The sequence below is a fragment of the Armigeres subalbatus genome, chromosome 3 (assembly GCF_024139115.2).
Source record: "Armigeres subalbatus isolate Guangzhou_Male chromosome 3, GZ_Asu_2, whole genome shotgun sequence".
Taxonomy (NCBI): Eukaryota; Metazoa; Arthropoda; class Insecta; order Diptera; family Culicidae; genus Armigeres; species Armigeres subalbatus.
The window spans coordinates 37,138,937-37,166,330 of NC_085141.1; the positions used below are offsets into that span (position 1 = coordinate 37,138,937).

At 39.2% G+C, this 27,394-nt stretch overlaps 1 protein-coding gene across 2 annotated transcripts in view; it reads left to right on the forward strand.

Annotated features, from left to right (window-relative positions):
* The window catches only part of LOC134226364 (dihydroxyacetone phosphate acyltransferase), an 80,894-nt gene that overhangs the window by 9,885 nt on the left and 43,615 nt on the right, over nt 1-27,394 (forward strand). Inside the window, exon 1 of one of the 2 annotated variants that reach the window (XM_062707103.1) lies at nt 24,123-24,256. The exons of the other annotated variant lie outside the window; for it this stretch is intronic. The gene's annotated coding sequence lies outside the window, so the exon portion shown is untranslated. Of the gene's footprint in view, nt 1-24,122; nt 24,257-27,394 lie in introns of those variants that run through there. 2 annotated transcript variants of the gene reach the window in all.

Genomic DNA, 27,394 nt, shown 5'->3' on the forward strand with positions numbered 1-27,394 from the left:
TGTAAAGTTGTACTGCTGTTGCCACGACCGCCACCACTATCGAAAGAAAAATTTTCATCCGCACCACCACAGCCGTTGTCGCTAGGACCGCATCTGGACGCATTGGTCCGCTTTCCATGAAATCCAGAATGAATTTCGCGCGCACGCGAAACACGGGGCTTTTTATACACAGGAAAAACGAAGCAGTGGATCAAAAGGCCCGTACCTTACTGCAATCTGATGTCCGTGTTGGGGATTTATGAACGGGATTGATTATTTTTGAATTTTTCACCCGGTTTGGAAAGAAATAACATTTTCAATAGTTTGCCGTTGATAATGAATAGTTTTAATACAATTAGCAAATTGGTGGAAAGTTTCCGAATCTATTAATAACAAAATTTCGAAAATCCGTCGAAAGATAAAGTCGCCGTTACCGTTTGAAATCTTACATGATTTCGTGACGGTCCCCAATTTGGAAATTTTCATTTTGTACCCTGTATCCGAGGCTTCCCCTTAGACGTAGTTAACGTCAACATGCGCGAACAAAAAACACGTCCGTACGTGCTGCTGTCTCGAACTGGAATGGGCCACGCGCGCGCGGGAGAGCATTTTTCTTATAATCAATAAAGATGGCTCATTAGTCCCGCCTCTTTGTTGTCCGGTATGACTGCAAATATTGTGTAACCGTCACACACTCACCAAAGGGGCGTGGCTACAGGTTCAACTTAATTGATTACAAGAAAGCAGCTCTTCCGCGCGCGCGAGCCATTTCGTTCGAGATGTCCCGGAGAGCAGACCGTGGTACCACCTTCGGCATCGGCGGAGCTCCTACCGGAAATTTTATTCCCGGCGATGGTGTGGGTCGCGCGGTCGTCATCATTAACATTAGCAGCGCGCAGTTTAAATTTTCTTGTATGATGTAGGAGGAATGACGGCTTTGGCAGGTTTTGTTCTATTATTGCCAGGGGGGTTTTTGTTGACCAAATTTTATGAAATTTGGCCACAATATTCTTTGATATGTTATGATATGATATGATATTTGTTATGAAGTACTAATGATCGGCTACCATCAATGAAAGTGGCTCTTGGGAGCGTCCACAAATTACGTAACGCTTAAAGGGGGGAGGGGGGTGTGGGCGAAGTTTGACGACCCATACATAATTTTTAGATGCTTCATACAAAAAGTGTGACATAGGGGGGGGGGTTGAAAATGATCCATTTTTGCGTTACCGTTACCGTTTCCGAATCGATTGATAAGCAAATGTCGAAAATAAGATAAAGACGCTATAAGCGTTTGAAATCTATCCTAATTTTTGTGACAGTCTCGAATTTGATAATTTCCGTTTAAAACCCTGTATCTGAGTCTTCCCCTTAGACGAAGTTTACGTCAAAAAATCTGTAGCAAACATCAATACTGACGCCATACAATTGTTTTCAGTCATAATGCGAATCAATTGTTTGCATGGTCTCCTTCCGATACTTGCTTGGGATTCAACTACCGACGTTAGCGTTGCGCTTTGAATAAAGTTCATCTCGGAACCGATTTCTTTTTCAATCAACAGGAAAAATACAAAATTAGTCTCGCGGGAAAATTTCACGTTGTGCCGCCAACATCCAAATCGTTGCAAACGCCACGTTAGTTAATTAATTTGCTTAAGCAATCTTCCGATGACAGCCTATGCTCGGACCGGCACTTATGCTATGATTCCGCTACCGATACCAAACAATTATGCTTTGTTCTATGAAGAAAGTTCGTCTAATATCAACATTCTCAATCACTAAAATCATACAACTCCGAATTACGCTAGAAAATATCACCGAAGAATTTTCCAGTTCCTAACGGTTGCACTTTAGGAAAATTATTCCAACTTAACCTTCCTCCCAAATATAATGATGGTCCTGAAAAGAACCGATTAATTGCCACTTATGTGCCTTATCAGCAGCCACTGGGCTGCGCGACCGCCATCCGATGCTTCGGCTCAACGAACGCCGTCGATTGCCAGATCCGCCGACGATGGGACATGGATGAAAATGATGTGCTGCTGCTTCCACGACCGCCACCACCACCGACCGAAAAAATTTCATCCGCACCACCACACCGCTGAGACAGCCGTTGTCACTGGGACCGTTTCTGGACGCCCTGGTCCGCTCGCCGTGACATCCAGAATGAAAATGACGCGCGCACGCGAAACACGGGGCTTTTTATACACAGGGAAAACGAAGCAGTGGATCAAAAGGCCCGTACCTTACTGCAATCTGATGTCCGTGTTGGGGATTTATGAACGGAATTGAATTTTTCACCTGGTTTGGAAAGAAACAACATTTTCAATAGTTTAACGTTGATAATCAATAGTATCAATAGAATTGACAAATTGCTGGAGAGTTTCTGAATCGATTGATAAGCAAATTTCGAAAATCCATCGAAAGATAAAGACGCTATTAGCGTTTGAAATCTATCCTAATTTCGTGACGGTCTCGAATTTGGAAATTTCGGTTTTACACCCTGTATCTGAGTCTTCCCCTTAGACGTAGTTTACGTCAAAAGTAACTGCCCAAAGGATGCCACCAGTTGGAATAGCAATGAGAACTACCTAATATGTTTTCGATAAACTGTTGTTTCACCTGCCTCCCTACGCTAGTCGACAATTAAATTGTCGAAAATTAGAGTAGAGTGGGGCAAGAGTGCGCGTGGGGTAAGAGTACGTTTTCGATTTTTTGAAGTAATAAAAAAAGATAAACTAGCAGCACTGCATCAGTTTGATAGGTATTCTGGCCAACTATTATCATGTGTAATTGTAAACGTTTTGAATAAACAACAAGGGAGATTTGAAGTTAGATAACTTTTTGGTCATTTTGGTAAAAATAATTTGATTTCCGCAACTAGTATTTCATTACCATATATACGTTCAATCAAGTGAACATTATACCATTTCAATAACCTATTGTATAGAGTACTTTATGGTACAGAACACCAATCCGGTTAGTTTTCCAAGAAGTCAAAACCATTACTTGAATAATTTTTGGGACTGTGGGGTAAAAGTACGCAGGAACCGGTGGGGCAAGAGTACGCATATGAATCTTCAAGTTATGATGTCAAACCCGTATCTCCGGCCGAAATATGACTTCTTCCAAAGCGTAAAGATCCACAACTAAGAAAAAAGGGACAGAATTCGAATATATCACAAGCTTTTAGGATAAGTTGAAGTAATTCGGTGTTAGAAAGGAATTAGCGAACAAAGCACTGAAGCGAAATAGTGAAATTGTATTAGGACTTGTTGTACACCTAAACATAGTACGAAAACACAATTTCATCTAAATGATAATTTCATTTAATCAAAAGAAACATTCATAAATTACGCAACGTTTAGCTGGGAGGGGTTGCGAGATATGTGACGATCCATATAATTTTTAGAGGATTCATATAAATAGTGTAAGATAGGGGCGGGGGGGGGGGGTGATGAAATAGCTAAATTTTACGTTACGTGATTGGTGGACTTTCTTTAAGGAAAATGCCTTTGTATACGCTACGCGAAACCTGATAAATAGTTTTACCTCTGTAGTTTTTTGTGTATTTAAAAAAAACAATGGTTGATCGAATGAAAGTGCACATTTTTAGGACCCCCTCCCCCTTTGAAAGTTACGTAATCTTTAAACATTCCCTAATATATGCCCATTAAACATCAATTGTGTTAATATATACTTAAAACACATGATTGGATAAATGCGTACTCTTACCCCACCCGATGCGCACTTTTACCCCACCGGTGGGGTAAGAGTGCGTTTTTCACTTGTCTTGCAATAAGGGTTCTACTAAAAGGAATCTCAATAATTTCAATATTTTTTCCACTGGGTAACATAAAGGAAGAGTATATGAATCATCGACACTGATTTGATATGCAGAAGCTTGCTTCATAAGAGCCACATGATCGATTGAAAACTAAGTGCGTACTCTTGCCCCACTCTACTCTATTGTTCGCACAAAGCGCTGGATATTGTAATGGAACGTACACACGGTCAAGCAGTTCGACCAACATTGACTCCACCTCCCGTTTATTCAAACATTCATCAATTTATATCAACACCGACACGAACAATCAATTTATTCGACCAACAATATCACACACGAACGACCGAAGCACCAACTCGAGCACCAACCATCAAAAAATATATGGGGGTTTGTGCAACTTCACTACAAATGCTCAAACATGTTCGGCGAACCTTGAATCCACCACCCCAACAACTAACCCCAAAATCAAACCGTTTTAATTTTTTCCAACCGAGCCGCCAACTGTCAAATGGTTGTTCGAACAACTTCACACACGTTCCAACAAAGCAGCAACCGAAGCGTTTTCTTGGGGGTGGAGTCAATGTTCGTCGAACTGCTTGACTGGTGTGTACGTAGCATAACGCATTTCACTAACAAGGTATAGTAGTCATCAGATTTCGAAGCTCTGAATGTCCTCACATCGATAAATATCTGAAAAATGCAGCCCATCTATCAAAGCAAGGTTTATCAGGTTGCAAATTTCATCATTAGCTTATTCAGATTACGAGATATTTGACGTGATAAATGACAATAAGAAATGAAATGAAAATAAAATGAGATACTATTTATAAACTATCATTTCAAATACCTAGCTCGTAAATGATCTGAAAACGTGTGAAACACAAAATAATCCGGGTACCCCGAAAGAACTGCACACGGAATTCTCCAGTATTCGCGTGAAGATGTTCCTGGATTCGGCTGGCGTGCTGGGGTCCTTGACGGAAGATTTGCCAGCAGCGAAAGCGGTCAAGGTGAAGTTCGGCGATGAAGATCGGAAAGCGAAAAGTCTGATCGTTGGATTCCTGGCGGATGAGGTTCTGGAAGTCGTCCGGGACAAAGGCAGTGCGAACGAGATGTAGTCAAGCTTGAGCGACGTTTTTGGGAAGAAGTTTTTTTTATAGAGGGATGAAGGCAAATCTGCAAACAGATACCTCAAATTATCACTCAGAGATTGGAGTTGACAGATGGCCGACCCACTATACCCACCCAAGTAGCGGAAGGTTACTTGAGTTACCCTCTCTGCTAATACCCTGGTTTCCCCAGGAACTGCCTCCCAGCATTACTTCTCACGCTCACATAGGCACTCATCCCGTATGAAGCTTACTTGGGTGCTCTCTCTAACATACCCTTTGAAACACCCTGACACTCTTTCTGACCCACCATATGAGTCTTACTTGGATGCTCACCACTAACATACCATGTGAGTCTAACTTGGGTGCTCAACCCTTACGCGTGGTTGCATTCGAAACGGCGTTCCACTTCTCCACAGCTCGACACTTCCTCTGGATAAGGGTATCCGGGGTCAGACCGCATCGAGCTTTCGTGCTGTGCGGTTCTATTTTCTCTCTTTGCGGAAGGAAGTTTTTAATACTACCCGAAGCTATTTTAATTTCAACAGTGCTTCTCAGCGCTATTTGTACCCACTGATCCCGTTACGATCTTTGCAAGAACCCGTGCCTTCGTTTTACGTTGGACCCGTTTGCGGAAGTAAAATTCCGACAAGCGGTGGTAATCCTGCAAGGACACCGTTCTGGGAAAAAACCTCTTAGAAGGTCACGTCTCCACGCTCAGCAATGAGTATTAATAAAAACAAGAGGAAGGGGGAGTCTTTGAATTCTCCACTTCCTTCTAAGAAACAAGGTTTCAAAACCGTCCTGCCAAAGCGCGGAAAAAAATAGAAGGAAGCTGGAGAATTCAGATATTCCTTCTAACTCTAATATCGGAAATAATTCTTCTCCTATCAAACTGAGCAATCAGTTCGATTTGATTAATGATGAAATGGAGCAAATCGAATCTACCTCTAGCCCAGGTGATTCGATTCATGCGAAAAAGCAAAGGATTCCGCCAATTGTGGTATCTGTTGCCGAGTTTTCTGGCTTTAGGAATGATATTTTGAGTAACCTTCAGGGGATCAAGGTTTCATTTCAGATTGCTAGGAAGGGTGACTGCCGCGTTTTGCCGGGATTCTTTGACGATCGCAAACGTCTTCTTCAGTATTTAACTGAGAAGCGGCATAAATTCTTCACATACGACGACAAAACTGAGCGATTATTCAAAGTCATTTTGAAAGATCTCCCTAGTGACGACAAATCACTGGATGAGATTAAAATTGAAATTTCTGAATTACTTGGATTTTCACCAGTCCAAGTAATTAAGATAAAAATAAATCTCGCTTTGGTACTTCCCAGAAGGGTATTTAGGAAAGGGAACTAAATAATATGAAAAGTTTGGAAAAGGCCTGTATTATGTCCCATGTCCGTGTTACATGGGAACATTTCCAAAACCCCACTCAGTGCCGTAAGTGCCAAAAGTGGGGTCGCGGAACCAGGCATTGAAAGCGTGAGTGAAGCGGACGAGCATTGATCTAATTCAATCATAGCATCCTATTCCAGTAAGTGAACAGTCTTGCTCAGATGGATACCAAACAACGATTATGAGCGATCGTTGCTACGTAAACAACGAGCAACAGAGTTCGCCAAGCCATACTTGGTATGGTATCCAGGGAAGCTACGACTGGATCATTTGCGTTGATGCTTGTTTCATTAGAATAAAACCAAAACAAATCAGATGTTCTGCTTTATTCACTCTGTTTTCAAGTTGCTGGGATGGAGGAGAGAAAGTATCAAAGCCTTCCATGCAGTGTATCAGAGTTCCATTCTCATAGCGCACTTAATTTTCCAAATGTCTGAAAAGATTTTTCTAACAGCGTGTGGTAACAACACTCATTGTTAGGTTACCAAGTGATTTGCCTCGCTCAGTTGTCTCCCATTGGCGAGCGATGAAGATCTTTAAACATTGAATCAACGAACGCCAATTTTCAACGATCTAGAGAGCATCAGCATTCGAAGTGTCATTTTTCTAACGAGCCTACCTTGTTTTCTGTATACCGTGTACTGGATTTTCCCGGCACGAGTTGAAAAATGTCTCGAGTAGAGTCTATAACGGAATTCCTTTCGGTCTGCCTGCTTGCGGAATAGAATTTCAAATGTTCACTATTCATATGGCTTCATGTACGATGTACCTTTTCTTGCTCATAGATTATATTCTCAAACACGGAATTTTCGGAATCCATCCTCCAAACCCAATGAACGGAATAAGGAACGTGTAGATTTAGATGTACCCTTATTCCGGTCAAGATATTTTTTACTTTTCAGCATTTTCTATCGGGAAAATACAGGCAACAATTTGGTAATACGCTATAGTGTTACCTGTTTTGTCTTGTTATGCTGCTGTGTTTGAAATCCAGGGCAAATTTTCACTTAAAAATGCTTAAATATGATGACAGACGTTCTTAGCAAGTGGGTTAATGAAAACAGTCAAAATGACGCTCGTAGTAACGACCAACAATTTTTTTTTAATTTTCACTATTAATCGCTAAAAATGACGCTGGTTTTCATTTCATTTCATGCATACATAACCATAGTAAAGTACAAGGATATTTTTCTGTTGTTTTTAGCATTGTTTGAGTTTTAACATGTTTGAGCATTTGTAGTGAAGTTGCACAAACCCCCATATATTTTTTGATGGTTGGTGCTCAAGTTTGCGCTTCGGTCGTTCGTGTGTGATATTGTTGGTCGAATAAATTGATTGTTCGTACCGCTGTTGGTAAAACTCAATGGATGTTTGAATAAACGAGAGGTGGAGTCAATGTTGGTCAAACTGCTTCACCGTGTGTACGTTCCACAAAAGAGACCTGACCAGCTAAATCCGGATATGTTGGGAGAAAAGATATTTTAGTTACTAGATAAAGATTGTCGCTACTGTTCCCTTTGTTCTGCTGTCCGAAACATGTGTGGTACATACCTGTCAAATCGTATGGATTTTCCTTCTTTGACATTTAGCTCCCCTATCCTCGCCAGCAAAAGATGTTCCGGACAGCGACGACAGCGACAATCTTTATCTAGTAACTAAAATATCTTTTGTTGGGAGTAAAGCGTCTCGATAATACAAGTGCGTGTAATGTAGCGTACACACTGGTCAAGCAGTTTGACCAACATTGACTCCACCTCTCGTTTAGTCAAGCATCCACCATGTTCTACCAACAGCGGCGCGAACACTCAATTTATTCGACCAACAATATCACACACGAACGACCGAAGCGCCAACTGAAACACCAACCATGAAAACATGTTCACTATAAACGCTCAAACATGTTCTTCGAATCTTGACTCCGCCCCCGACAACTCATGTCGTTTTCGGTTTTAGACCTGGGTCAGGTCCGACCCCGACTCTGAATAACCGAACGAAAAACGAATCGGGATCGAGTCAGTATGATGGTGTTAGTGAGATCTCAAGCCCTATTATCTGTTTTGTTTTCAGTTCGCACTGCCAGCTGATAGGCAGAAATAAAAATATTTTATCAGATTTTATACAGATTTTATCTTTTGAATTTTGTTATTAGTGTTATTTTGTTTCTTATTATATAAATTGAATGGGGAAGTCAGATTTTTCTTCTGTTAATTGTTTATTTTAAAAATGACAGTTAATCCATCAATAAATTTATGTGATTACAAGCTTGTGATGAATGGCGACGGCAATGTTGATTGCCGTGAAGGAATTTTGGCGCTCTGGAACATTTCCGGTAATTATGCCAATCCGTGTTTCCCGATAAACTGTTATACTGGTTCTAAGTGGCGTTCTGGATAACAGTGATTGTGTTACATTTGAATTATCAATTATGCCATTCAAATGTAATAGAACAAGAAAATATGGAAACACTTTGTAAAAAATCCAATAGAAAAATTATTGAGATTTGGGGCCTTTTATTTTAAAACAAAGAATCAAATCGCTCAAGAGTTGACTAACATTTTTGTATTTTCCTCCCAAGAGGGGATCCTTTGGGATAAACCGCGATTTCGCCAAAACTGCAACAACCAAGTATACAAGAAAGGCAAATATTTTTTCTCTACATAATTTTCCACTACATAACAGGAGATTCAACATAATAAATATCAACGGGGTAAAATATGTCTTTGTCGGTTTTTTAACGAATTACAACTAAAAATCCTTCTTCGATCCTAAAATTATGCTCAATTCGTATAAAACTGTTCCTAAATTTACATTTGAATTTATTTTCTGGCCAAGTATCATCTGGAGTGTTACTATGTAGCAAATATACCCTCTGCAAGGTGAATAATTAATAAAACTATTGTAAATAATCAGAAAAACGTATCATTTGTTGATGGCAATATAGTTATCAGGGTTAATACATTATGTTTATATTCTTCAAATCCGTAACCTTAAACAAATTATTCACAGAGCTGCAATAACGAATAAAATAATGGTATGAACATTTTAGTATAAATAATAATCCAATACTCCAGTACGCTATTTTCCCATTGAGAGAGCAATTATACCCAAAGCATATAATCGAATACACAACGTAATAGTGAATAAATAGCAGCCACAGCTACCTTTCCCTCGTCATTGCATTTATCAATCACATTTTCATCAAAATGTTTAACCATCATTTTGTTTATAACGGAGCTACCGTCTGAAGTAATCAGCAAAAAATATGTCGGTATCTGAATCCATTTCACCATCAGAGAAACTTGAAGACAACACACAATTAAAATAATCCATTTTTACGTGCAAGACAGCAACAAAATTGATAAATTCAACAAATGAAACAAAAACGATTAAAAGTCAAATACCCATCCGCACCCTTCCGTGTCTTTCATGTTTTCATTTTCCTTTAGCGTAAACATAAACACCTGTTTGACAGTTTGTGTTCGAATGTATTGGTGAACCTAGGTTCGATCTCGATAAATCGGCAGAGCGAACCTCGTTCGTTTTGGGTCGGATCTGGTGCGGATCGCGATCCAACCTGAACGAATAACCGAACGTTTTGACAGCTGTTAGAGCGGATCCGGGGCAGAACTAGATTCGACCCAGCAATAACCGACATCAAACTAAAATCAACCCGATTTGATTGTTTTCCAAGCGAGCCACCAACTGTAAAATGGTTGTTCGAACTACTTCACACACGATCAAACAAAGCAGCAACCGAAGAATTTTCTTGGGGGCGGAGTCAATGTTGGTCCAACGTGTTCGAGCATGCACTCAGTGAACTGGACTATCGAAATTCATAACTGGCGCCTTATGAATATTCGACTGATTACTCCACCATTAGTGCTTCTTATACGCAGTTGCCTCTTCGAATACCCAAGCGTCGATGGGCGTGTGGTCTACATACCGGCCTCCCGACCCCGACGTCCATGGTTCGAATCCAGTCTGTCGCCCTTCACTTTTTTTTAAATGAAAATCATCATTCATAAGGCAACATATTGAAATTCATACCGATTCCTTGTGGCAAATTTCCATAAGGCGTTTTATTGAAAATCGTACGTCCATTTTCCTCAGTGTGTGTACGCTACATAATGGAACGTACACACGGTCAAGCAGTTTGAGCAACATTGACTCCACCTCTCGTTTATTCAAGCATCCATCAAGTTTTACCAACAGCGGCACGAACAATCAATTTATTCGACCAACAATATCACACACGAACGACCGAAGCGCCAATTTGAGCACCAACCATCAATAAAAATTTGGGGGTTTGTGCAACTTCACTACAAATGCTCCAACCCGGGAGCAACTTGACATATGTAGTACAATGTCACTGTACCCCGAATTTTTGGTCCTGTCAAACTCGAGATTAATCGAATTATCTCACGAATAGAGCGAAAATGGAATTAATGTGCAATGCAGAAAAAAAGGTAAATGAAAATCAATCTAAACTTGAATTAATCAAATGAGAATGGGGCTTCCGTAGCTGAGTAGTAAGGTCGCCTTAATGTCGTTAGGGTCGATTACCAAAACAATTCTGGTGGGTTAATTTTCTCGGATAACGGTTTATCGTTCAGCGGGAATGTCGCATAATTTGAAAATTTATTCAAATTTTGGAGGCAGACAATTTTATATTAGGTTTGGAATACAGACATTTTAATATGGAGTACCGTCGTCGGGGGTGACAATGGGTCTGAAGGGTGGGAATGGGTCAGCCCCTTCACCGACAGTCAGGAGTGCGAATACTAAAATAGTTCAAAAAGGTCTCTTATAATTCAGTTTTCTTGTCCTCGGATACATCAAATCTATTCTACAAGCATTCCATGTAGTTGAAACAGTGGCCCATTCTCACCCCCATTTGACCATTTGCCACCCCGAAGACAAAATTAGGAAAGTTGGACACGAAATATGTAGCTTTAGAAAGTAATACAAGCGGAATTCTAGCGCAAAAGACAGATTCTCCCAAATGAGAAACATTATGCGTTATTTTGTGAATTAAAATGAAAATGCCTTATCATAAAGAAATTTCGATTTTTGCCTTTCTCGTATACTAAGTATACGGTAAAGGCTATATGATCACTCCAAAAACAAACTTTTTATAGGAGACCCGGAGACCCATAGTGTTATATACCGATCGACTCAGTTCGACGAAATGAGGTGATGTCTGTGTGTATGTGTGTATGTGTGTGTGTGTGTGTGTGTGTATGTGTGTGCGTCTGTGCGCACCCACGTACCAAAATGTAGCAAAAGTGTCACTCATTTTTCGGGCACTTATCCTCAACCGATTTACTCGCAACAAGTTGCATTCGACGCAGAAAAGTGTCTCATTGTTTCCTATTGAAAATTGGCCAGATCGGACTATGGGATCGGAAATTATGGCCAAAATACTTTTTTTACGAAATAATCGCGTAAAAAAGTGTCACTCATTTTTCGGGCACTTATCCTCAACCGATTTCCTCGCAACAAGTTGCATTCAACGCAGAATTGTGTCTCATTGTTTCCTATTGAAAATTGGCCAGATCGGACTATGGGATCGGAAGTTATGGCCAAAATACTTTTTTTACGAAATAATCGCGTAAAAAAGTGTCACTCATTTTTCGGCACTTATCCTCAACCGATTTCCTCGCAACAAGTTGCATTCAACGCAGAATTGTGTCTCATTGTTTCCTATTGAAAATTGGCCAGATCAGACTATGGGATCGGAAGTTATGGCCAAAATACTTTTTTAACGAAATAATCGCGTAAAAAAGTGTCACTCATTTTTCGGCACTTATCCTCAACCGATTTCCTCGCAACAAGTTGCATTCAACGCAGAATTGTGTCTCATTGTTTCCTATTGAAAATTGGCCAGATCGAACTATGGGATCGGAAATTATGGCCAAAATACTTTTTGCCTTTCTCGTATACTAAGTATACGGTAAAGGCTATATGATCACTCCAAAAACAAACTTTTTATAGGAGACCCGGAGACCCATAGTGTTATATACCGATCGACTCAGTTCGACGAAATGAGGTGATGTCTGTGTGTATGTGTGTGTGTGTGTGTGTGTGTGTGTGTGTGTGTATGTGTGTGCGTCTGTGCGCACCCACGTACCAAAATGTAGCAAAAGTGTCACTCATTTTTCGGGCACTTATCCTCAACCGATTTACTCGCAACAAGTTGCATTCGACGCAGAAAAGTGTCTCATTGTTTCCTATTGAAAATTGGCCAGATCGGACTATGGGATCGGAAATTATGGCCAAAATACTTTTTTTACGAAATAATCGCGTAAAAAAGTGTCACTCATTTTTCGGGCACTTATCCTCAACCGATTTCCTCGCAACAAGTTGCATTCAACGCAGAATTGTGTCTCATTGTTTCCTATTGAAAATTGGCCAGATCGGACTATGCGATCGGAAGTTATGGCCAAAATATCGTTTTTACGAAATACGCGCGTAAACAAGTGTCCCTCATTTTCCGGCACTTATCCTCAACCGATTTCCTCGCAACAAGTTGCATTCAACGCAGAATTGTGTCTCATTGTTTCCTATTGAAAATTGGCCAGATCAGACTATGGGATCGGAAGTTATGGCCAAAATACTTTTTGCCTTTCTCGTATACTAAGTATACGGTAAAGGCTATATGATCACTCCAAAAACAAACTTTTTATAGGAGACCCGGAGACCCATAGTGTTATATACCGATCGACTCAGTTCGACGAAATGAGGTGATGTCTGTGTGTATGTGTGTGTGTGTGTGTGTGTGTGTGTGTGTGTGTGTGTATGTGTGTGCGTCTGTGCGCACCCACGTACCAAAATGTAGCAAAAGTGTCACTCATTTTTCGGGCACTTATCCTCAACCGATTTACTCGCAACAAGTTGCATTCGACGCAGAAAAGTGTCTCATTGTTTCCTATTGAAAATTGGCCAGATCGAACTATGGGATCGGAAATTATGGCCAAAATACTTTTTTTACGAAATAATCGCGTAAAAAAGTGTCACTCATTTTTCGGGCACTTTTCCTCAACCGATTTCCTCGCAAGAAGATGCAGTCGACCCAGAATTGTGTCTTATTGTTTCCTATTGAAAATTGGCCAGATCGGACTATACGATCGGAAGTTATGGCCAAAATACTTTTTTTACGAAATAATCGCGTAAAAAAGTGTCACTCATTTTTCGGCACTTATCCTCAACCGATTTCCTCGCAACAAGTTGCATTCAACGCAGAATTGTGTCTCATTGTTTCCTATTGAAAATTGGCCAGATCGGACTATGGGATCGGAAGTTATGGCCAAAATACTTTTTTTACGAAATAATCGCGTAAAAAAGTGTCACTCATTTTTCGGCACTTATCCTCAACCGATTTCCTCGCAACAAGTTGCATTCAACGCAGAATTGTGTCTCATTGTTTCCTATTGAAAATTGGCCAGATCGAACTATGGGATCGGAAATTATGGCCAAAATACTTTTTTTACGAAATAATCGCGTAAAAAAGTGTCACTCATTTTTCGGGCACTTATCCTCAACCGATTTCCTCGCAACAAGTTGCATTCGACGCAGAAAAGTGTCTCATTGTTTCCTATTGAAAATTGACCAGATCGGACTATGGGATCGGAAATTATGGCCAAAATACTTTTTTTACGAAATAATCGCGTAAAAAAGTGTCACTCATTTTTCGGGCACTTATCCTCAACCGATTCCCTCGCAACAAGTTGCATTCGACGCTGAATTGTGTCTCATTGTTTCCTATTGAAAATTGACCAGATCGGACTATGGGATCGGAAATTATGGCCAAAATACTTTTTTTTACGGAATAATCGCGTAAAAAAGTGTCACTCATTTTTCGGGCACTTATCCTCAACCGATTTCCTCGCAACAAGTTGCATTCAACGCAGAATTGTGTCCCATTGTTTCCTATTGAAAATTGGCCAGATCGAACTATGGGATCGGAAGTTATGGCCAAAATACTTTTTTTAAGGAATAAGCGCGTAAAAAAGTGTCACTCATTTTTCGGGCACTTATCCTTGATCGATTTGCTCGCAACAAGTTGCATTCGACGTAGAATAGTGTCCCATTATTTCCTATTGAAAATTGGCCAGATCGGACTATGTGACCGGAAGTTATGGCCAAAATACTTTTTTTACAGAATAATCGCATTCGACGCAGAATCGTTTCTCATTGTTTCTTATTGAAAATTGGCCAGATTGGACTATAGGATCGGAAGTTATGGCTAAAATACATATTTGCCTTTTTGCCTTTTTTATACAAAACCAGCGTAAAAACAGTATCACTCATTCTGGGTAATTCTTCCTGGATAATCTCTAGGAGGCATATTTAAAATAGTTCCAGATACCCTAGCAGCACACATGTTTCTCATTAGTGCTGTCCAATGAGAGCTTGAAGAAGCTCGAAGTTTTTCCCTGTCCTGCTCATGCCCATTTGTTGACAAAAAAAAACGAGCAGGACGAGAACAACTTCGAGCTACTTCGAGCTGCTTATTGGACAGCACTATTGGTTTCTGCAACTGATATGCGACCAGATTCAGTCACAATAAAGTTGCTGTAACCATTTTTGTCTGACTTGTGTTGCTCGGGTAGCATTTCTAGCGAAGATTCAGAAAGCATTTCTGGAGGAGTTCCAAAAAGCATTTCTGACAAAGTTATATGTAATAAGCTTTCTTGGCGCAAGTATAGGAAGAATTTTAGGAGGCGTATCAGTTCTGAAGGGTTTTCAGGAAAACTTTTCAGGATGAACTCCTGGGTTTTTCTTTGATATTGTGATTTTGTTATAATATTACAGGTTCATTACTTATGAACACCTAAAGGAATTCTATGAAGAAAGAGCTTTTGGATCAATTCCTGGTGGAACTACTGAAGGAATTCCTGGTGGAACTTCTAAAGGAATTTCTAGTGCAACTTCTGTAGAAATTTCTGTTGAAGTGACTTGATGGATTCCAGTTTTAATTTTTGGAAAACTCCTAGTGGAACTGGTAAACTGGTAACACAGAGAAACAGACGTCTCACTCAGCACATGTTCCATCGTTCACCTTTTTAACGGTTAATTTAATTTTATGTAGGTGGTCAATCGGCCACCGATGGCGCTTCCATAGATTTTGCTTGTGTTTGACGTTTACGCACTACCGCCATCTGGTTGCCGCTTGACCACACACAGTGATTTTAGCATTGGGGGATAATGTTTTCGTGACGATGATTTTGATTGCATTTTGTTCTAAGTGAGACGTCTGTTTCTCTGTGCTGGTAATTTCAGAAGGAATTCCTGAAGGAACTGCTTGCGAAGTGCCTTGATGATTTCCTGGTTAAATTTTTTGAGAACTCCAGAAGGATTGCCTGGATGAAGTTTCAGATGAATTTCTGATGGAACTTCAGGTGGAACTCCTGGCAATCCGGTGGCATTCCTGTAGCCATTTATGGGAGATTTTCAGTGGGAATTCTTGGAGTAACTACTGATGCGAATTCGAGTAAGAGTTCCTGGTGGAGCTCCTGGAGGATCCATGAGGGAACATCTAGAGAAATTCTTGATGGAATGCTAATAGAAATCCTGGTTAAACCCATGGAGAAATTCCTGGTGGAACTCCTGAAAGATTACTGGAGACATTTTCGATGCTGCTGGTTGAATTTTATGATCAATTCTTGGTGGAATTTTAGGAGGAATTCCTGGTGAAATGCCGTAATCAATTGCTGGTAAAATGTTTTGGGAACTTTTAGTGGAACTCCCAAAGAAATTCCTTTCTGGAGAATTACTGGTGGAACTTCTTTAGGATTTTCTGGTAGGATTCCTGGTGGAACTCCTGGAGCAATTTCTGGAAGAATATCAGGAGTAATTCAGGGAGGCGCTACTGGTGGAACCCCTTGATGAATTCGTGGTTAAACTTTTGGAAGGATTCCTAGTGGAACTCCTGAAGAATTTCATTCGGAATTCATGGAGTACTTTTTCCGGAATTCCTGGAGGGTTTGTTCCAGAATTCCTTCAGGAGTTTGTGGAGGAAATCTTACGAATTTCTTGGAGGAATCCCACCAGACATATTTCATAGAAGACTGCTTTTGGATCTCCTGGAGATATCTCGGGATTCCAGAAGGTATTCTCTCTAAACTTCTGAAGGATTTCGAATTTATTCTGACCCTCCTCGAGGATTTCTCTCAAAACTCCTGGATGAATTCTTCCGGAATTTTTGGAGGGTTCTTTACAGAATTCCTGAGAAAATCCTTCAATAATTCCTAGAGGAATCTTTCAAAAATTGCTGAAGGCCAAGGAATGTAATTGTCGCTGAAAAATGCAAAAAACAAGCGACAAAAATGCAAAAAACAAGCGAGAATAGCAATAGCTCTTTGTCTTCATCTGCAGAGGATAAAGACATTGTTGCGTTCCATTTTATTTGCAACAAACATGGAGAGGTAATTTTTGTGAACTTTTCAAACTGTGATAACTTGTATATTTAAGAAGTAAAACACAAATCATGTCAACAGAACAGATGGTTAAGTTTATGTCTAAACAATGATAACTGATACTTATTCAACCAAAAACATCATCGGAAACCGACTGCTTCTCAAAATGCGCGGCAGGCGATCATTGTCCTATTCTGTTGCAGTTTAGGACAAACGCTTATTGCGAGATGAGTTTGTCCCAACATTTACAAGAAAGGATAATGTTGTCATTGGCAATGTTGTTATTTTACATTCCCTGTGAAGGACTCATCCCTTAATTCCGTAAAGAATTCTCCATGATTATAAGAGCTGCACCAGAATTACTATTGAATTATTCATGATTTCTGGAGTGATTTCTTCAGGAATTCCAGATAGATTCCTCCAAGTATTCCGTCAGGTATTCTGAGTGAGTATTGTTTCCACTCCGAGGATTCTGGAAAAAAATGTAGAATTACTAGAAAATACCCCCAGTGTTCAGAAAGGATTTCATATGGAGTTCTGGGGGAACCATTCGAAAACATTCTAGGCCGGACCGAAAATCGAACTCGCCATCTCTGGATTAGCAATACTATGTACACCTTTGTTCGCAAGGCGGAGACCAGTTTTATGGAACGTACACACAGCCAAGCAGTTTGACCAACATTGACTCCACCTCTCGTTTATTCAAACATCCATCAAGTTTTACCAACAGCGGCACGAACAATCAATTTATTCGACCAACAATATCACACACGAACGACCGAAGCGCCAACTTGAGCACCAACCAAAAAATCAAAAAAATATATGGGGGTTTGTGCAACTTCACTACAAATGCTCAAACATGTTCGGCGAACCTTGACTCCACCCCCGACAACTCAAACTAAAATCAAAACGTTTTAATTTTTTCCAACCGAGCCGCCAACTGTCAAATGGTTGTTCGAACAACTTCACACACGTTCAAACAAAGCAGCAACCGAAGCGTTTTCTTGGGGGCGGAGTCAATGTTCGTCGAACTGCTTGACTGGTGTGTACGTTGCTTTAGAATTCAAAAATGAATCGTTAAAAAATTCTCCAGAAAATCCAAAAGCATTTCTCCAGGATTTCCGAAAGAACTTCTACGGGAAGGGTATCTTCTCCATCACTCCAATGCCCCTAGAATTCGAAGAATTTCGACAATTTCTCCCTCAGAATATTTTACATATCTAGGTACATAATTTTAAGAAAACTTGTAAAACGAAAACTCCAAAATTTTTGTGAATCCTTCAGTATAAATAAATATCGTGTTTTCAAAAATGTCTGCTATCTGCAGTCTATATGGGTATGTATTTAAATACTAGCAAGATTTTCCAAGGAATTGCCATACTGTATCGCACGAAAAGCTTCCAACTTATGTTTTCTTCTTACATTATAATAAATTGTTTTATTTCAAAAACGTTAATAACATAAAATAAAACTGTTAACACTTCGTTCCACTTATCAGCTAACTGATATTCTTCTTCATCACCTCGCCGGTCTGGACAATCGGTATCGATCGATGGAATGAGGTACCAGCTCATAATTGCCTTCATCGGTGCCAAAATGGTTAAATTTCCGTCTGACGGCTTTATTTGATTGCATTTCTCGGTGGGATATTGTGACTCCTAATGAAGTGCCGCAAGATCTTTCCGTAGTCGTCCTGCTTTTCTTCGATGTTGCTTCCTGATAGTTCCACCGAGACTTAGATCGGCTCCGAAATGCTGAACGATCAGTTTTATCTGCAACTTGTCCTTGTCGGAACTTTTTGTCGATCCGATGTCCTGTGGAGCAACGATGCAAACATTGCGCCTGAAAGATTCTGCATTGCCGATTCGCCTGCAGATCATCCGTCAGATGTGATTCCGCTTCGGAATCGCTGGTCCAGAATCCGGGAATAGCGCAGCGGAGTATACCAGTGGTCATCCCACCAGTTGCGGAACACAACAGCAATGTGCTCCAATCAAAACAAAACGCAAATAAAGCTACTTTTACTTATTTTAAATGGACTTTAAAAAAATACTTTCCGCGAAATCCGAATAAACGCAATGATTTGCAATGTTATGGAAATGATAACAAAACAAACCACAAAAGTCATCGTTTATCATTCTCACACACATACATTCTTACTATCATGAAGAGCGAAAAGTGGATGCGTACTTTGGAGCTTACACGGACAGATAAATCAACCCAAAATTTGAGTTCAATATACGCACTGTTGAGAATATGGCAGAAAAAAATTACCAAAATGCGGGTAGTTTTCCCTTTTTTTTTCCCATGATTGTTTTCAAAACTAAAGAAAGATGCAAGCACCTCACCGGGATTGCTCAGCCCAATAACCCAAATTTGAGTAAATTCAATATTCTCAATTTTGAGTTGATCAAGGTCCGCTTTGGATAAATTAAACTCAGCTTTGGGTAAATTGTTTACAGTATACCCCCGCTGATCCGACAAATGTATGGCCGGACTATCGGGGTTTCTCTCGTTAATCCGACTGTCAAATCCATACAAACGAACCAAAACAAAATCACAGCACAAATTTGAAAATTGACTGCATAATGTGTTTAAATGAGCGAACGTTTACTGTACGCTAGTTCTAGCGGACAATGCACTACCCGACAATACTAGCACGAAATTAGCACAGACAAACAGACATAACACTCTTAAAATTCTCATCGTTCACTGATTTACTGGTTAATTTAAATAATCATTAGTTGGCCAATCGGTCACTAGTGGCGCGCTCATCGGATTTGCTCGAATTTGACGTTTGTTCACTAACGCCATCTGGTTCGTGATTTGCCTAACTTAGTGAAAACAGCAGATGTCGTTAGTGTTTGTACGACGATGAATTTGATTAGTGAATGTTCAATGTGTTATGTCTGTTTGTCTGTGAAATTAGCATAATGTAAACGCTTAATAGCGAGGACAATTCCTGTTTACATTGTGCTAATATCGCGCTAGTATTGTCGGATAGTGCATTATCCGCTAGAACTAGCTCATATGTAAACGGGCCATAAGGTTCGATTTCTCAAAATTAAGCACCTTCATTGAAAAAATATTTGGTAGGCATAGTAGCGGACACCTACACAACTAGGGATCCTACATTCAGAGATATGCGAAAGCGGCCATCTTGAGCCAATCGAGCATTGAGAGCTGTCACAATCTGAGCCAAATGAACGTTATTATTGCTGCGGATTGAAAGGTACTGCGATTGTAATGAAAAAGATTTTACGAAAAGTTTTGTCGAATAATCAATTTGTTTTACATTGGCAAGTTAAAGTAGTCAAGTTTATGCATGGTACTTTGTTCGTTTGTATTGCACTTTTATTTTAGTGATAATGCACTGTTGGACGTTAGATAACGAAATCTGAAAATGCCATTATGCGCAAAGTCATGTTCGAGCTCCAACATTTTGCGCCACGGCAAGTGCTGGTAGCGTTTGTTTACAAAAGTAACAGCTTTGCTAAATCGTCTGGAAAAGTATTCGCACATCTCTTAATATAGGATCCCTATACACAACTGGTACCAAACTGGGTGCTGCGGATAGAGCCGCTTTTCTGCGCTCAAGCGAGCAGCAGGATATTTTGAAATCACTCCTATGAACAAAATTATTTTGCAGTTACTTGGCTGTCAAACATTTCCCGCTCTTCGAATTTCTCTTTCCACGCTGCATGAGGGCACACAAATGCGCTAGACTCTACATGACTTTACGATTGTTTACATACATTCATGCTCCAATCAGCTGCTGAATCTCGTGAAATTTCGTAACGAGTGCTTTTTAGTTGCATTCCTACCAATTTTCACTCGAAACATAATGTGAGAATATTTGTTACAAAGAATAAAAAACTCAAACAAAGTTTATTTTTATTTTTTCCCAAAATAATAACAATACTCCTCAATATTAGATCAGAAACGAACATAACCACAATCTTCAATGTTTGGCTCCGGCACAATAGAAAATTTTGGCTTCAGTTTGACAACCAAATCGATTCTATCCGCACCACCCAGGTACCAAATAGACTTATGCAGGAGTTCATCGAATTCACTCACCCGACGGATTTGACATTTGAGCGGGTCGTTTTCTCGAACAAATGTTCATTTTGCGTTCATTATGCGACCCGCTAAAACGTCATAATTTCTTGGGGGAGTTCATTTTGCGTTAGTCTATAGTTTGTGATGAAAGTTCCTAATTTGGTTTCACAACGTGACGTCACACGTATGAAGCCACGGCTGCGTTCTGATGAATTCCTCGAATTCCTTCCATATTTGACAGGTACCGGTGGTTTGTATATAAACAAAGGTTCATTCCACATGAACCTTCTTCTTCTTCTCATTGGCATTACATCCCCACACTGGGACAGAGCCGCCTCGCAGCTTAGTGTTCATTAAGCACTTCCACAGTTATTAACTGCGAGGTTTCTAAGCCAGGTTACCATTTTTGTATTCGTATATCATGAGGCTAACACGATGATACTTTTATGCCCAGGGAAGTCGAGACAATTTCCAATCCGAAAATTGCCTAGACCGGCACCGGGAATCGAACCCAACCACCCTCAGCATGGTCTTGCTTTGTAGCCGCGCGTCTTACCGCACGGCTAAGGAGGGCCCCACATGAACCTACCACCGATAAATGTCAAATTGAGTTCATTCAATGGTCCAATGCTCCGAATGAACACAGCAGCAGCATTGCGACCGGCCTAAATTCTAAATTTCTCGGGTACTTATTCAAAAGGACGTATGTGATTTTGTAAACAAAGATTCAAACGTCGATTCGTCCAATCTGATGGCACTCCCACGCAAACCAACAACACCAACAGATAGCCGAAGGCTTCCACTACCTGTCTGTGGTGATGGTTTGCGTGGGAGTGCTATCAGATTGGACAAATCGACGTTTGAATCTTTGTTTACAAAATCACATACGTCCTTTTGAATAAGTACCCGAGATTTTAAGAACAACTTTGGAGCTCGAGAACACCTAATCTAATTATTTTGAAAACCTAATAATTTTGAGTATGGAGCATTTCTAACCTAATTTTTCTATGGTCCGAACTGTCATCTAGTGATGTCAATATGTCAATTTTCCTATGAGAGTGAAAAAATATGTTGTTGCTTAGGGAAGACCCGAATAAAAAATATAATACAAAAACTATATAACGTAATGTAACATTACTATTGAAAACAATAGGTTTCCATTAAATTTTAATGTTGGCATAACTGTAGAATCACAATACGATTTATTGTAATGAACCATTCAATGAATCGTAATCGAAGTTTTCGTAATAGAATATACGGGTGGTTAAGCATCGTAACAATACAAAATTTAGCATTTTTCCATACATTTTTATTTGAAAAACTATAGACTATAATGTTTTTCTATTGTATGAAATATTACAAGCTGGAAAAAAATGTGTGACATATTTCACATTTTTCTTCCAGTGTTGGATGCGAGGTCGGTAAAGCAGAACTAAAAGTTGATTCCGCCAAAAATAATATTTTGACATGTTTACATTCTTTATTTTTTTGCATCTATTTAAATTTTGCGTTTCGAACCAATGATGGTTTGTAGTGTTGTGTGTGTCCCTGTGTCTTTCCTCACTGGTCCATGAGAGATCGTTAGAGGGGATTGAGTTGGCAGCGAAGATGTTTTTCAGGTATGTAATGTTTTAGAATGGGCAAGTGATTTGAATAGTTCTGTTGAATTCAATTGAGTAGCCAAGTTGAACGTTTTTAATATTGGTTCAATTGAAGTGAATTATAGAGTTTTTCAGATGTTAAATTCACGTACCAGTCAAATAACTTGTTCAATTCACTTGCCCAATCTAGCGTCAGAGATAAAAATATTAAATTATGTTTAATCGATTGTAGGATGTTAATTCCATCACTATTTCCCTGATGGCCAAATGATGAAGAACCGTCAGGTGGATTTACGATTCCGAAAATTCTACTGTAAAGGTGTGTTTTTTTATTATCTGTATTATGAGTAAAAACTCCAAGGATGACGGCAAAGATAACGACATAGTTATTCCATCATATAATACTTTGAGAATAGGTACCACTACCGAATGATAACGATTGGCAATTCCCGGCAGGGACTCTTATTCTCGGCATAAAACCAATTATTGCAATGCTATTTCGAAGAAAACTTCATCATTGCGCTTGCACAAAGCTAATCAATAATGTTCTGTAGAAGGATTTGAAGAGCCTGAAGGGAATACATGTCGTTTTTACAAATGTTAGGTACAATAATAACATGATAATATTCACGCTATTACTTTGGATCTTGTAAAATAACTATGAGTTGGGTGGGATAATAGCTTACTTTAAATATCATTTTCCGATGATAGCTTCGGATGATATTATTATTTCAAAAAGAGATAACAACTGTGTGAAATTTTCTAAAGCACATATTAGCCAAAACGAGTATGCGCTTACATGTTAAGATACTGAAAATATTCCTATGAACTTTCAATGCGCGGGGAGGGAGGAAGGATGGTTATGAAAATCTCTTATTTAAAATACACCAAAATTCGACAGAAAGATTTTCCAAAGTTTTTGAATAACTTAAACATGGTAATAATATTGATCTCATTACTATTCTGTGCGGGAATCTGTGCGAGGATCTGTGCTTGGATTATATACTAAACGGCCTTCACCGGGAATACATATTGGATCTAGTTTTCTTTAGTAACACATCAGACTAAATTAAAAACATCAAAATTAGATACTAAGCAAATCTGTTACAATACATTAGAAATACATTAGTATAAATTGTTACCATATATTGTACTATAAACTCACTGTAAAACAGTAATACAATTTTGATATTAAATTTCAAAACAATACGCATACCATTGAATTTATTGTTTACCATAGAATAAATGGAACATGTATTGTTTGTTCGATAAGCTCTATGGTACATTTTTATACGGGGATCCATTCATTTCGTAACGCAAAAATTGAGCATTTTCAAAGCCCTCCTCCCCCCTATGTCACACTTTTTGTATGGAGCATCTAAAAATTTTGTATGGGTCGTCACACTTCGGGCAACCCCCCTCCCCCTCCAAGCGTTACGTAATTTATGGATGTTGCCTTAGAAAAAAATTTCTTTCGAATGAATAATAATCAACTTGTTTTTCAAAATTAAAAAAAGTATTTAACTTCATATCTCTTCCGAGTACGTTTAGTTTTCCGTGTAAAGGAGCTTAGCATGCAGCCTCTTCATCGGGCGAAAAAGCTCTATAATTACCGAAGATTTTTACACGTTTTACAAGTAAATAAAAAAAATTCACGAGAAACACGATTTCCGCATTTTTTGACATTTGACAAAACGAGTGTTTCTGAGAAATGTTTGATAGAAATAAATAAAATACACCGAAAACGTCAAAACTGTTAATGTGCGTTGATGTGCATGAGTCAAAGATGCCCTCGGGCTCGAGGATTTGAAAAAGTTAGACGCATTTATTTTGTGCTCACAGTTTTTTTAAAAATAGTGAACTTAAAATCAAAAGTGCTTTATCGAACATTCTCAAACGTAAGTAGAACATTAGAGAAATTGTTATTGTATGAAATTAAATTATTACTGTTAGTTTTTTGTTGCAAATTAAGTACATAATATTTTCAAAAGTGTTAAACTTGACAAAAAAATGTGATTTGTGATTTCTACACTCATCCCACAATTATATAACGTGAATTACTTTAAAATTGTTTTTTCTAAAATAACCTTTTCCTCATTGTAATTGTTCTTTATTTGCTATACGCAAAACTTACAGTTACAGAACTAATAGATTGAACATATTTGGGATTTAACGTGGAAATATTAATTTTATTCTATATCTATCTTCGATATTAAAATAAAGTTGGTGTTCGTAAGATTGCGCATCACTTGGGATTTCCTCCACAATTATTAGGAGACAAATTCTCTACCATAAGCAGATGATTATAAAATAAGTGGGATAGTTATTGGAGAAGAGAGAGGTCTGGGGATGGGTATGGTGCGCGTGGTTATGCGTAAGTACGTTAGGTATAACCGGTATTACGGATGTTAGAAACGACAACTGATCCAAGCCGCACCAAGCACTTCTATAGTGATATTTCGTTCGTAGAAAGAAAACGGAATTTAATTTGTAACTCTTTGACCTTTTTTTTGCGCTTTTCATCGAATGTATCAACAAGAAAACACAATGACCCCATTGGCCAACTGGTTTTATAATTTTCCGATTGAAGCTGCTCCGAAGTCTATCTGGAGATTACGCGACGTTATTCGTTGAAATTAACATTTTAAAGTCTGATTGAATTCGCCCTATAGTAGCAAAAAATGCCCTATAGTTGCAAAAATGGCTGGAGGGTCCACTATTGGTTGGAGGTCCACTATTGGACACTTTACCGTCTTTTTAGCAAAATATTGGATCTTTTCGGGGATTTTCCGGCTGGGATTAACTTGTGTTATATCACTTATATGTTAAAAATTATTCCAGTGAGAGTCCGTATGGCTGTGTACCTGTTTGCTCATATATTTTTGAAAGTACGAAGGAGTTTCCACAACTGCCTATGAGCGCTTGTGAGATTTTGTGAGTGCCTATCAGGTAACGTGGGCCTGTTGATATCACTGAGTGATTGTGAGGGCTTACTGGTGCCCATGGCAATGAATGTTAATGCTGTGGTGAGTTCCGGTAAGTGGAATAAGTTCCTGTGACTTTCCGTAGTGATACAGATTAAGATCGAGTTTCCATGAGTACAAATGAGCTCCAAGACTGGAAATGAGCGCCATTGGGTGCCAATGTGTTGTTGTTAGTGCCAATGAGTACATGGGAAGAATCTTTCATTGAGCCTGCAAAAGTTATCATGAGTGACAATAAGTAACAGTGAAATTTCGTGAGTGTCAATGGGTGGAAATGTGAATGTTTATGTGTGAACATGAGTGTCAATGATATTTCGCAACGTGCCCATGAATCACGACTAATGTCCTGAGATACAAGGTAAGCATTTAATCATTGTTAAAAATAATTTGAAGCGATTTTATGAGAGTAAAATTACTTCAAGCAACTGAAATAAATACGATACGAAAACAAGCATATGGTTATAATAAATTATTTTAAATCAAATATGCGTTTAAAGTTGTTTCAACAAGTGAAATTTTTAAAGCAAACATAGGTGTTAGATATTATTATGCATTCAGCACAAATCCGAATAATCAGCGCTGTAAAACAGGCAGCATTTCTTACTTCCGACAGTTGAAATAATTCTTTTCTGGCAACCGGTTCTCATGCTTATCATCACATAACATCAGAAAAGAGCTGGTCAACGAAATAGAAACCAAACTATTTGTTTTCGATCACATTACAGTAAAACTCGTAGTACAAAAATCCCCCCATATATATCATTCGATGGCCAACATTAAACGGGAATTTATGGTTCATAATAAAGTTTCCAAGCAAAGTGGCTATTCCTGGAACCTACGAGATGCCTCCGGGTAACCAGTAGGGTAACCAACTTGATTTGGACCCCTACACATCTTGGACCCTCCTGGCGACAGTTTTCTGATTCTTGAACTAAGAACAATGCCGCTGCTAATTCCCCCATTGGCTTCAGGAAATTACTATTGTTCAGCATCTCTTCCACTGGTTTCCCGTGCAAAAAAAACGATATTTAGATGAAATTTCGAGGAAATTAGATTGTTCAAGAAGGCGAGCGTTACAAAGCGTTACGCTTAAAAGTATACATCACTGAAAATCTCAGAACGTACACAATAAGTTTTTGTCGAAATTGTGAATTTAAAATGCAAGAATCTTCTCATTGATGCATGCCAATAGAAAGATAAGACTTGGCTTCGGCTCAATAGACCAGGGTAAATTAGAAAAACGACTTTGAAGAGACTAAATTGGGGGTGTCCAAAATGTGTACATTTGGGGGTCCAAAATATGTTGCACTGTCCAAAACGAAGAATATTTTCATTTCAGAAAAATTGCAAATTTCAGTGATTTATCAATAACTGAAGCCCATTTCGAATTTCTATTTCATAAATAAGACTTTCAACTTTTAAATGGTGTCATTTCCGCCCATATCGAACCTATATGTCAATAGATATAAGCATATTTTGGGATGGACTTTCTCTAGGGGTCCAAAATAGGACAGTTACCCTATAAGGGGATATATCCAGTTTTCCGCGAGCGGTAATGGCCGCCAGCTTGCCTGCGGGTCAGTCTCTGATTTGACGTTTTTGGAGGTCAACTGCACCCACTGCTCCGAGCATTCTGACCAATGTGGCATATAAGAAGGTGCTGATTCAGTGAATTCAACCCTTCTTATATACCACATTGCTCGAATGATGGGTGCAGTTGACCTCCAGAAACGTCAAATCAGAGACTAAAGCCCCAAACGCAATACGACGGAACGGCGACGGAAACGGCAAATTTGACAGAAAATATATGGGCCATTACCGCTCGCGGAAAACTGGATACTTTTATACCAAAATATGCCATACGTCAACTCTTTTTTCATGATTTTCTATCGAGTAGATGGTTACACGCTTAAAATCGAATATCGACCATGTTGACCACTCTTGGAACCTATGAAGTGCCCCCGAAGAACAATTAGAAGGGGACGTTTTCATTCAAATACCGGCTTTTTTATGTTTTCCATCAAATAGATGGTTATTAGCTTGAAATCGAAT